At 42.9% G+C, this 11,788-nt stretch overlaps 1 long non-coding RNA gene across 5 annotated transcripts; it reads right to left on the reverse strand.

The window, feature by feature from the left end:
• Nucleotides 1-569: 569 nt before the first annotated feature.
• Nucleotides 570-11,309, reverse strand: LOC124005223. Of its 5 annotated transcripts, none has more exons than XR_006833590.1 (9): nucleotides 9,686-11,309; nucleotides 9,205-9,283; nucleotides 8,611-8,678; nucleotides 8,311-8,498; nucleotides 6,314-6,376; nucleotides 5,743-5,827; nucleotides 4,219-4,371; nucleotides 2,834-2,938; nucleotides 570-860 (listed from the first exon to the last, which is right to left on the reverse strand). It is a non-coding gene; the product is annotated as an uncharacterized LOC124005223 (long non-coding RNA). The 5 variants fall into 5 exon arrangements; XR_006833589.1 differs by having other exon boundaries at nucleotides 3,616-4,371; XR_006833588.1 differs by having other exon boundaries at nucleotides 2,834-4,371; nucleotides 6,314-6,373.
• Nucleotides 11,310-11,788: the final 479 nt, after the last annotated feature.

Here is an 11,788-nt window from a genome sequence, read left to right on the forward strand (position 1 = left end):
TCCTGTTGCTCACATACCAGCATCCTAAATGGCACTACTTTTGACCAGAACCCTATGGACCCTGTTCAACAGTAGTGTACTATTCAGTATAGGGTTCCTTTTGGGATGCATTAAATCTTTACAATTACTACTAAAATATTTGTTCATACAAAATGTATGATTTTCCCTCCTCCCACATGGATTACAGACAAGAGGCTAGGTGCGTTCTGACTGTCTTAGTGTGCGGATAAACATGACAATCACTCTCATGAAACTTAAATGAAATATCACTCCTGTCTTTTCTCAACACAAACACCCAATTTCTACAGTCAAAACGGGTTTTGAAAATGCTTCTTCCACATCTTTTGGTCCCTGTCTGTTTTGCTCTCAGTGAAGTGCTACTATCCCCTTGGACTACAGGTTATTGCCGTCATAAGGTGTGCGTTTGTCTGTTGACCGGACATTTTCTACCGTTTAGGACCTTTGTGGGTAAAGGTAAAGATGGGGTATAGCAGCAGCAGTTCCTCTGAAGTCCAGTATCTGCTGGAAGGGAACCTGGTGGTACGAGAGGATGAGTGTGGGCCTGTTGTGCCTCCCTCTATCCCTCCCTCTTCTCTCTTGCTCTCTGATGGACTCTTAAGGTTCCTGTGCGGATGGCTTGGTTCGTGCCTTCCCGAAGCTGGCTGTGGAGATTTAAGACACGCTATGTTTATGTGTGTATTTGTTTGTGGCCTCTGGCCCACTTCGCTGTCCCTCTGTCCAGTTAGTACCGTTGTAGCAGGCCCAGTGTAGTGGCGTGTAGCCCTGGTTGTCTGTGTTGACTGGGAGGGTCCACACTGACTGGGCGGTGTGTAGGAGCCACCCCAGCACCCCGACAGCACCTAGGAGGAAGGGAAGGGAGGCAAGAATGGATTTGAATAATATATAATCAATTAAATAATAAGGAATCATAATAGGTATATTTGGGCATAATTTATATTCCATGCTAGATCCCACACCAAAGCCATCCCTAGTAGTTCAATGGCCCCATCCCTAGATCAGAACAAGCCTCCCCCTCTCTTTCTGTGTGTGAGCGCGTACAGCCAACTCTCCTGACAACCCTTAGGTGTAGAGCTGTTCTGTGCCATTTGTCTTTGGCTTCTACGCTGGCTCCCTTGTTGAACAGTGAGTACACACAGTCTGTGTGTCCGCTCAGCACCGACAGCATCAGAGGGGTTCTGATACACAAGACAACAGGTCATATTACAAACTGGTAATAACCAGGCTGTAATAAACAGAGAGGATAAACAGAGAGGATATGAGCAGATTGCTGGACGACTACAACCTTCACATGAACAGACAGATTTCAAGAACAGTGGTGTTGGTAGATGACATCCTCATGATGTTAACACAGCAGTTAATAAAGAATTTTGGGGCTGAGGCCATCGGAGCCTGTTACCTGCTAGCTGTGTACCTGGCTCTGGATAGAAGTCTCCCCTGTGCACTGATCTAGGATCAGCTTACCCTCCCTAGATCCTCAATCATTAGTGGAGAACATGACAAATAATGACCTTCGATCAGTGTCTCGTGGGCATTTTCACACGATACCATGTAACATCCCTAGAGTGGACATTGTCGTCCTAGCAACATGACCAAACAAATGGCCATCTTGGTCAGGAAAACGTTTTAATTACAGAAGCTCTATGTGATATCCTTATGTCTACCTGCAGCGTGGATGGGGGTCCTCTTCAGAGTGAAGTCTTGATAGAGGAATTCTTAATCCCTTTATGTTTTATTGCCAAAATCAATTCAATTCGCACTCATTTCTAATTCATGATAAGTTGTAAGTTTATCATTTGCATGAATTAGCAAGAGACCAGTCTTAAAAACAAGTTCAGCATTTATTCTTGATGAGTACTGACCCAAAATACAAAGAACATTACATTTTAAAGAAAGAAGACATAAAATGACGTCATCAGTTACACCCCCTCTCCCAGCCTTACAATGGCGTAGTATTCGGTCCTGGAGATAGTTTCACTCCCCTCATAAACTACATTCCAACCTGCCTAAAGGATATACTTCTCTCCACTAATGGAATCCAACCAAAACATTCTTATCTGTTTGAAAAACTATCTTATCCCTCCTTCTTAAACTTTCCCAGGAGACACAGACACAATTCATTTCTGCTTACATTTTCAGTAACAGTACAATTAAGAACCCATACTTTTCAAATCATAACATAATAGTATTAGCATAAATGGTTCTAATCATTAATGTATACATAATTGATCATCTAAACTATATTTTCCTCTATCAAGTCTTTAACCTGGTTGATGAGGACGTCAACACACTCCACATGGCTTTTTAAGGCAGTCAGGTCCAGATATTCACTCTTAATATAATCAATGTCCTAGAGTAGACCCGTGGTACGCCTGAACAGAAATACAGTGCTCGACCTCTAAAGTAGACCAGAGTCTTTCAATCAGGAGCCCATTTTTGCTCCCGCCCAGCATCAACATCGGAGGTTCCTGCCAAGCGTGGGATTGAGAAACAAACACTCTACTTCTCCTCTGAGGTTGATTAACTCAAATGGCAAAATAAGGAAATCATCCTCATCATCACTGTGTAGAATATTCATGTATTTTACACTAATCAGGAATAGATCGGAATATGGTGTGTGAGTCTGTCTGGACAGTCAACTTCCTGTGGAAAATATACACCATGCTTGCATCCCAGATAGCACCCTATTCCCTATGTAGTGAACTACTTTTGATCAGGGCCTATAAGGATCTGGTCAAACGTAGTGTACTAAATAGGGAATATGGTGCCATTTGTCATATGGAGACCACTACAGGAGCAGGTAGGCTTTACTCACAGCGAGGTGTAGAGGGCTGATGGGAGGTCTGACATCAGAGTCGTTCAGGATGTCTGTCCCTGAGGTTTCAATTAGTTGAGGAAAGAGAAGAACGGCCTGTTCAGACTTGGAAAAAGAACATCAAGAGTGACGATGCGTCCACGACAAACATGCAGCCACACCTTAAAACCTACTGTTGGGTTCTGAGAATATGAAATATACTAATTCATGTCACTGAGGGAGAGAGCTTAATGTATAACATTTACATTATGTCAGGATATGTTATTGTTAGCCATCAGGCATCCTATGGGTGGGATCCTCTGGGATGAGAAGAGACACAGTCTGATACCAATCACCATGTCAGCCTTGAGTTGGGGAGGAGTGAGCACTTTGAGGTAGCGGTCAGGTCAGATGAAGTGAGGAAGAACAGATATCACTAAGGTTCTGTCTAGCAACAGAGATGCATTGGCTGTTTAGAGGTGTAGGAGGAAACTCAGCATAGGAGAGAGTATTAAATATCAGTGCTTGTGTGAATATGTTTTTTGTCTAATGCAGCGGTCTTGACCCTCTGGGAAGAATAAACTTGGTTCAAGCATTCATAGTGTCCGTCGAGTTTTTACTCTGAGAATTAGAACCTAACAGTTGGCACTGCGAGCAGGGTTCACCGCGATTTGCAGTCGAACTAGAGATTCCGAATCAGTGAAACAGAAACAAGGTCGGCACAGTTCCTACACCCGTTATCACTAATTCTGACATCTTGGGGAGATGAGAGTCGTAGGATGAACCAATTATAGGGTACGAACCTAGAAAGCCTGAGCTTATTCAGTAGTCCCATTGTATTACGACCGGTCGTAGCTTTGTGGTATATGGTAAGTCCCGGAAGGTAAACCCAAACCTGCAGAGGGGAACTCCTAGGGGGTAAATCCCGAGTAGGTTGGTTCCTGGTAGTACTATAAGAATAGGGTGAGTCCCGGAAGGTAAGCCCGAGCAGGCAGGTACCTGTAAAGGGTAAGTCCTAGGGGGTAAGACCCGGGTGGGGTTGGTTACCTGCTATACCTGTAACGAGAGGGTGAAAGTCTCAGCCGCAGTGGCCATGCGGCAGTAGAGTGGGTGTGGATGGATAAAGTGACATGCTTGTGTACTAGGATAAAATGTTGCCATTCAGGGTTAGAAGAAAAGCAAAAAGATACTCAAACGCTGTTGGATTTGGGTGTATTAGCAGTAGCAATAAAGAGAGGTTGCTTTTATGCCCTGTTGGGGTGGGGAACCATGACAGATTATGTGGAAATAGGAAGACAAGTGTGAATCATTTTGGTAATGTGTGTTATCAACAACAGTGATATTTGAACAGATTGGAGATGACTATCCATAACAATAAAATCCTTCATACAGTGAGGTTAGGTTACCATGCTTGTCCTGCCCCACAGCTGTAGACACAGCCTTCTCCAGGTCCTCAGACACTAGCTGGAGATCCATTACAGGATGTCTGTCACCTCACTGAGCCCCTATTGCAGGTTAGGGGTCACATCCACTTGAATGTCCTTCATATGACGAACCTCCTACAGAGCAAATGAGGAAAACATGATATATTAGGATTTATGTTAGTAGCAATAGAATATGGGAATTTGATCTCAACGCTACCTACAGCTAACATATTTATTTATGTATGTGATCTATGTAAATAAATAAATATATCACACCTGTAAAACTGTGAAGGACTATAGGTGGAGGCCTACCCATTTCCCAGGAGCATTGTAAAACGTGGATTTGGGTACAGTGTTTATTTCCCCCCTAATATCTTTGAAGATTACACCTAAAATAATTAGGCCTACTTCTTTCAAACCGTCATGTTTGTCAGGTAAACGGTCATTTTTGTTCACCTGACAAAACATGACGTAACGATCAATTAACAAGCTTGATTGAGTTGTTACGTTCAGATATAAATAGACCATGTAGAACATGTGTTGATTCTTGTTGGTGGGCAGGCAATCTTTTCTACTCCATATATTGCATTTATATCTGTAATGATGGGAAGACATTACCTGTTGATAACAAAGACTAATATCCTTATCATGGGAGGTGTGTGAGAATTGCTGCGCTTTGTGTTGACTGTGGGGGTCGTTGAAGGTTGCTTCACTAATGTTTTATTTGGAGTGAAGGAGTTTGTTTGGGAAATATGCTATTAATATATGTAGATATTTTGTGTGAACTCAACTTCTGTCAACACTTTCTCCTCAGTTTCTTGTTACCCTGTTGGAAAGTCCCAGAAGCAAGATCAAGTCTCTCTGCAGAGGAGACTTGGAGGTAAATGTTTATTTCCACAACCCTTCTAGCTATGTTCTTTGTCACTGTCTATGGTGCTGCTGTGTTTGACACTCATTCAACAGCATAGAGTAACTCGGTCTAAATAATGCTGTCAAACCTTTTGCTTGTGTACCTTAACCTAAATTTTTCAGAGCTGTCATCAAATGACGTCTCCATTGTGCATGCCCTGGCCTTGCTCCGATCCATAGGGTCTGACGCTAAACAAGCCAGAGAAGTTAAGGCCTGAAACATACTTTTAGAACTGCATGGGGTGCATATTGGTCAACATAAATGGCAATTTGGCCTAGACCGTGTAGAACAGACAGGTATTCTACAGCAACACGCCTCTCCAAACCATGGTAGCACTCCTGCAAATGATGACCTGTAAACTGAGGCGCATGTCGTCTGACTATGAGTACTCTACTGAGGCTGCAACTGGGCCGTCTGATGACGTTGGTGCTGAAGCTACATGTTAGTACAATTGTAAACCTACATCTTATCAACATACTTTGTCCATCATTCTGACATAATAAAACACTAGTGGTGGACCATACAGCTGAGCTGTGAGGCTAACACACAGCCCGATAAGGACATTCAGAATGTAAATTATGTGGTCAACTCATTACCCATGTAAGCAGCCCAGTGGATTGCTTGGCGGTCCTTGTCAAAAGCATTAATGTTGGCTTCTCTGGAGAGAAGGAGCCTCACCATCTAACAGGAGAAGGAGAGAAACAAAACACAGGCTGAGGAAAACTAAAGCAAAATCTGGCGTCGAAGCCGCTCTTGAACAAACTCAAGCCTACAACTAGGGCTGTGACGTGCCGTATGTACAGTCATCGACATAACTGACAGCCGATGGGCGTAACATTAGCGTGTTTACGCTTAGCTTACTGGCCTCTGAGCAAGACAGTTAAGGTGAGGCAATTTCTTTTTTTTTAAGTATTCCATGAATCTCATTTACGGACTTATGTAAGATAGCTGACTATTACTAATTTGAGTAGTCATCATTTAGACTAACTCGATCACTATTCAATGCAGCATGTGGTGGAGTTAGGCTATGTCAGATGTTTCTCTTTTTTGGGGGGGTGGCCTTAAAAATTATCATGCAATTCTACTAAACTGTATGACTACAGAGATTAGCAGAATATTTTTCAAGTGGCACTGACCCAGGGATAGACAGTGAATATGCACAATTACCGTTTTTTTTTCTCTTTTTTTTTTCAATGAGAGCCGACTTTTCCACCTCACTCCTCCGACCTACTGGAACAATGAAAAAGGTCAGCGGTGAAGGGCAGAGGCTAACCACCCACCCCCAGCCTGTAGGCTATAGATACTATAGTTACCCCCAGTCCCCACATTTCACCTCACCCTCTCCCCAATGAACTGACCTTCATAGATTCTCTCCTATCAGCACATGCAGTTGAAGTTGGAAGTTTACACCTTACCCAAATACATTTAAACTCAGTTTCACAATTGCTGACAGAATAAAACTGAAAAATAGTTGTTTCTTTCACCACATTCCCAGCAGGTCAGAAGTTTACCTACTCTTAATTAGTATTTCGGGTAGCCTTCCACAAGCTTCCCACAATAAGTAGAGTGAATTTTGGCCCATTCCTCCTGACAGAGCTGGTGTAACTGAGTCAGACCTCCTTGCTCGCAAATGCTTTTTCAGTTCTGCCCACATTTTCTATGGGATTGAGGTCAGGGCTTTGTGATGGCCACTCCAATACCTTGACTTTGTTGTCCTTAAGCCATTTTGCCACAACTTTGTTAGTATGCTTGGGGGTCATTGTCCATTTGGAAGACCCATTTGCGACCAAGCTTTAACTTCCTGACTTTTGATGTTGCTTCAATACATCCACATAATTTTCCTTTCTCATGATGCCATCTATTTTGTGAAGTGCACCAGTCCCTCCTGCAGCAAAGCACCCCCACAACATGATGCTGCCCCCCCCCCCCCCCCGTGCTTCAAGGTTGGGATGGTGTTCTTTGGCTTGCAAGCCTCCCCCTTTTTCCTCCAAATATAACGATGGTCATTACGGCCAAACCATTCTGTTTTTGTTTCATCAAACCAGAGGACATTTCTACAAAAAGTACGATCTTTGTCCCCATGTGCAGTTGCAAACCGTAGTCTGGCTTTTTTATGGCGGTTTTGGAGCAGTGGCTTCTTCCTTGCTGAGCGGCCTTTCAGGTTATGTCTATATAGAACTCGTTTTACTGTGGATATAGATACTTTTGTACCTGTTTCCTCCACCTTCACAAGGTACTTTGCTGATTTTCTGGGATTGATTTGCACTTTTCCCACCAAGTACGTTCATCTCTAGGAGACAGAATGCGTCTCCTTTCTGAGCGGTATGACGGCTGCATGGTCCCATGGTGTTTATACTTGCGTACTATTGTTTGTACAGATGAACGTGGTAACTTCAGGCATTTGGAAATTGCTTCCAAGGATGAACCAGACTTGTGGAGGTCTACATTTTTACCCCCTGAGATTTTGGCTGATTTCTTTTGATTTTCCAACTGAGTTTGAAGGTAGGTCTTGAAATACATCGACAGGTACACCTCTAATTGACTCAAATTATGTCAATTAGCCTGTCAGAAACTTCTAAAGCCATGACATAATTTTCTGGAATTTTCCAAGCTGTTTAAAGGCACAGTCAACTTAGTGAATGTAACCTTCTGACCCACTGGAATTGTAATACAGTGAAATAATCTGTAAACAATTGTTGGAAAAATTACTTGTCATGCAAAGTAAATGTCCTAAATGACTTGCCAAAACTATAGTTAACAAGACATTTGTGGAATGGTTGCACAACGAGTTTTAATGACTCCAACAAAGTCTATGTAAACTTCTGATTTCAACTGTATAGCAGATCTGCTGATTGTGGCGCATCAAAATATAGTTGGAGAAGAGATGTACAGTTTAATAGATGGACTAAGTCAGCAAAAATAATAAATAGTTACCACTGCTGCTATGGGTAAAGTATATCTCCATCAAAATAAAGTTGATTAAAAAAGTTTTTTGTTTGTTTTGGTTTTGACAGTTTCATTTCATGGCAGTCTTCATCCAAAACAGTCACAGCCCTACATACAACCAATGTAGGTAATCGGATGCATCGTGAACTCAACCTTGGGATAGGATAGGTATAAAGTGTAAACTACAGTGTGTAATCATGTCCCTGCTAATTGCTAACCTCTTGGTGTCCGCTGCATGGTGCAGCGCTCGGTCCGACATGTTATTATTATGTTCACATTGCTAAGGGACCAGGGCCTCGGCACAGCGGACTGCCTTATTGGCCGCAGCGATGTGGAGCGGCGTTTGCCAGTTCTTGTCCCTGGCGTTCACATCAGCAGAGTGTTTCAATAGCACCTGGACTGCCTGCTACAGGAGCACAATTCAAATCATGTTCAATTTTGTTTAAAGTCCATTTAAAAATCACAACACACTTAACAGTAAAATGCATATGCACAGGTGTGTCTATCAGTACACGTACCTCACTGCAGGAAGCCACGGCCCGGTGCAGAGTATTGAGACACTTGTCTTTGGCATTTACTCTGGCTCCTGGGGGGGGGGGCAACATCTTAAATGGCTGGAGTACAGACAAAATGTGTCCAAAACAATCTAATACCTTTTATAGTGCACTACTTCTGACCAGGGCACATAGGGATTTCCTTAGGGTTCAGGTCAAAAGTAGTGCACTATATAGGGAGCCATTTAGAAATCAACCAAAATCTCTTGTAAGAGAGCTATTCTGGGACTTTCATTACATAGCAACACTGAAGAAAATGTCATGTCACTGAGAGGAGTAGAAGGAGCTCAGCCAAAAGAGACAAGGTGCAACCCAAAATCATGAGGACATTGGGAGGAACCGGTGCGACTCCCTCACAATTAATATCTTGATGCTTCACTAATCAAGTTAAAATCGGGACGTTTCAGCTGTCAATGACCTTCATTAGAATTTTTTTTTTTTAAATACATCGGGTGCACATAAGATCTTAATGGTAAGTATGAGGGAAACGGTCACATGCAAACACAACAAGCACCAAAACTGTCAGAGTGTAATCCTTCTCTTCAATGATAACCGTACCTGATAGTATGAGTAGCTCTAGAATTTCTGCATCTCCTAGATAGGCAGCAGCATGCAACGGTGTCCGCTTCTCATTGTCCTGTAGGGAAGAGCCGAGAAGCGTTATAGCTGTTTCATATTCAGCTAGTATGGATACAGGGAAACATTCGATTTTAATCGTACTCATTTATACATTGTCATGGCTTGCATACTTCAGATGACAGCTGGATATTTATGGCTCTAACTAGGCTACACGCTGTAACTAGCCTACACACTAAAGCTATTCAATTGTTTCCTTTGAAAGGGTGCAAGATGGGCTCCGCTTGGAACCAGCTATTTAGTATCCACTGTCATCTTCGTGATGTTAATGCTTTATACTGTTGACTTTTTCTTCACAATAACTAAAAACAACCCGCTTCCCTTAACCAGGGATGCAACAGATTGGCGATGAGGTATCGTAGTTTTTGTCCGAAGGGGAACAGAGCGAAAAAGAAAGTGCTACCTCCATCGAGACAGTCTGTAGAAAAGCTAGCACGGAAGAGATCGCTGGGCGAGGCCGAGAATTTCCACTTCGAGGAATGTTTTGAAGCTAAAACGTTAAGGGCTCAAGTACGAGGATATGTCTAAAACCATTTTTTCTGACGATTGTTGGCAGAAAGATTTACAATTTGTTAATGGACTGTAGCGACCTGCACAGACAGCTGTGTGTTATGTGTTAGGCTATAGTAAGGAGGTTGTGTTTTACTTACCAGTACCCAGTGTTCGCGGGGTCCGACATGTCAATCAACCTGCTATCTGCCAATCACAGTAATGCCTGGAATGTTCTGATTCCGGGAATGCTGGCGGTTGGTGGAGTGGCGTGGAGGGGGTTGGGCAGGGGGATGGAGCGTTGGAAATTAAATCCAGGTTTAGCCTTTCTTCACTCTCTTACATCTGGCTTTCACAAGAGAAGGTCACGGTCGGCTTGTGGATTATCTTTAATTTATTTGGTGTTGGCTACGGCCAAACAGTAGTCTGCGTAAAATTGGGTTAATGTAAACCGTCAATTTGTAAACTCAATCATCTGTCTGGACAATTGTTCCTTTATGATCTAGTCAGGTCATTACAGGACTTTAATGCGCCACAGAAACTAAGTGAAACAACGTTGACAGTTGGTTGCGCTGTTGAAAGGTCACTACATACCGATGACAAATTGTATTGCTGAAAGATGTAAGTATCATGCAAGGAGTCAACTCGAGGGAGAGTCGATTAGTGAGTATTTGGCTAGTTTAAGAAAATTCAGTCTGTCAGTACGTGATATCTGTGTGGTGTTAAAAGTGCAGAGCTGAGAGACCGTTTACCTGAATGTAGCTCACACAAGATTTAACATTAGCACTGGCTGTGGATATGGGATTTTCTTTTGAAGTAACAAGGAAAAGCACACTGCAGTCTTTACAAAATACTTTCAAAGCAAATGCAGTTGAGGAGAAAAGCGTTGCCAAGAAAACGGAGGCAACCTGTAAACCATGTTACCATTGTGTGGGAAAAGGCACAAGCCAGATGAGTGGCGCTACGTGCAAGAAGAAAGGACACGTAGCCATGACTTGCCGCTCGCGTCAAGTGGGAAACAATTAAACGAGGCAAGTGAAATTGAATAAGCACCCGGATGCTACTGAGAAGAGAGAGGGGCCTCCTTACTGTGACTGCAGGAAGACGAGTGGAGCAACGATGATCAGGGCAACGCACACCAGCGAGAGAGGGGACAAAAACGTCATTTCAACACAGGAGCATTGCATCGCACTCAAGTGCCAGAGTTTGGAGCATTACATCTCAAATGAGTGAAAACTCTGATAAAGAGACCTCAGCCGTTTTCACCACTGACTATGAGTTGGGTAAAGTAAAAGGAACTGAACTGTTTGCAGTAGACGTAAAGACTTTGTATGTAAGGATAGATGATGTGAGACTCAACATGGAAGTTGATATAGGTGCAGCAGTTTGATGTCAGAGAGGTTGTACAACCGCAAGTTCAAAAGTGCAAAATTGAGCCCTGCAAACTGGGTGTTAAAAACATACAGTAAACAGTCATTAGTTCTAAGTGGGGAAATCTTAGTCAAGGTCAAGTGTAATGGGAGTAGGTGGTGGTAGAAGGAAATGGTCCTGCCCTGCTGGGTAGAGACTGGATCAGTCAGTTGAAGCTAGACTGGTCACATGTACACAGTAACAGCTGTAGAGACAGTAGATGGTTTGTGTGAAAAAAATCTGTATGTGTTTCAGCCAGAGCTAGGGATGCTAAAAGGTATCACAGCCAAGCTACATGTAACTAATAGGGCTGCACATAAGTTCTGCAGTCCTTGCCCAGTACCATATGCACTTAGAGAAGTGGTTGAAAAACAGCTAGTTACGTTGGAGTCAGAAGGGGTCCTTACTCCAGTTAACTACAGTCAATGGGCTGCTCCAATTGAGTGTATCCTGAAAACAGACAGTACTGTAAGAATATGTGAAGATTACAAGGTAACTATCAATCTGTGGCTGGAAGTAGATCAGTATCCCTTACCAGAAGTAGATCAGTATCTCTTACCAAAAACACAGGACTTGTTCAAAAAGCTGCCTGGGGTGAGATGTTAAC

Source organism: Oncorhynchus gorbuscha, linkage group LG19 (genome assembly GCF_021184085.1).
Source record: "Oncorhynchus gorbuscha isolate QuinsamMale2020 ecotype Even-year linkage group LG19, OgorEven_v1.0, whole genome shotgun sequence".
Lineage (NCBI taxonomy): Eukaryota > Metazoa > Chordata > Actinopteri > Salmoniformes > Salmonidae > Oncorhynchus > Oncorhynchus gorbuscha.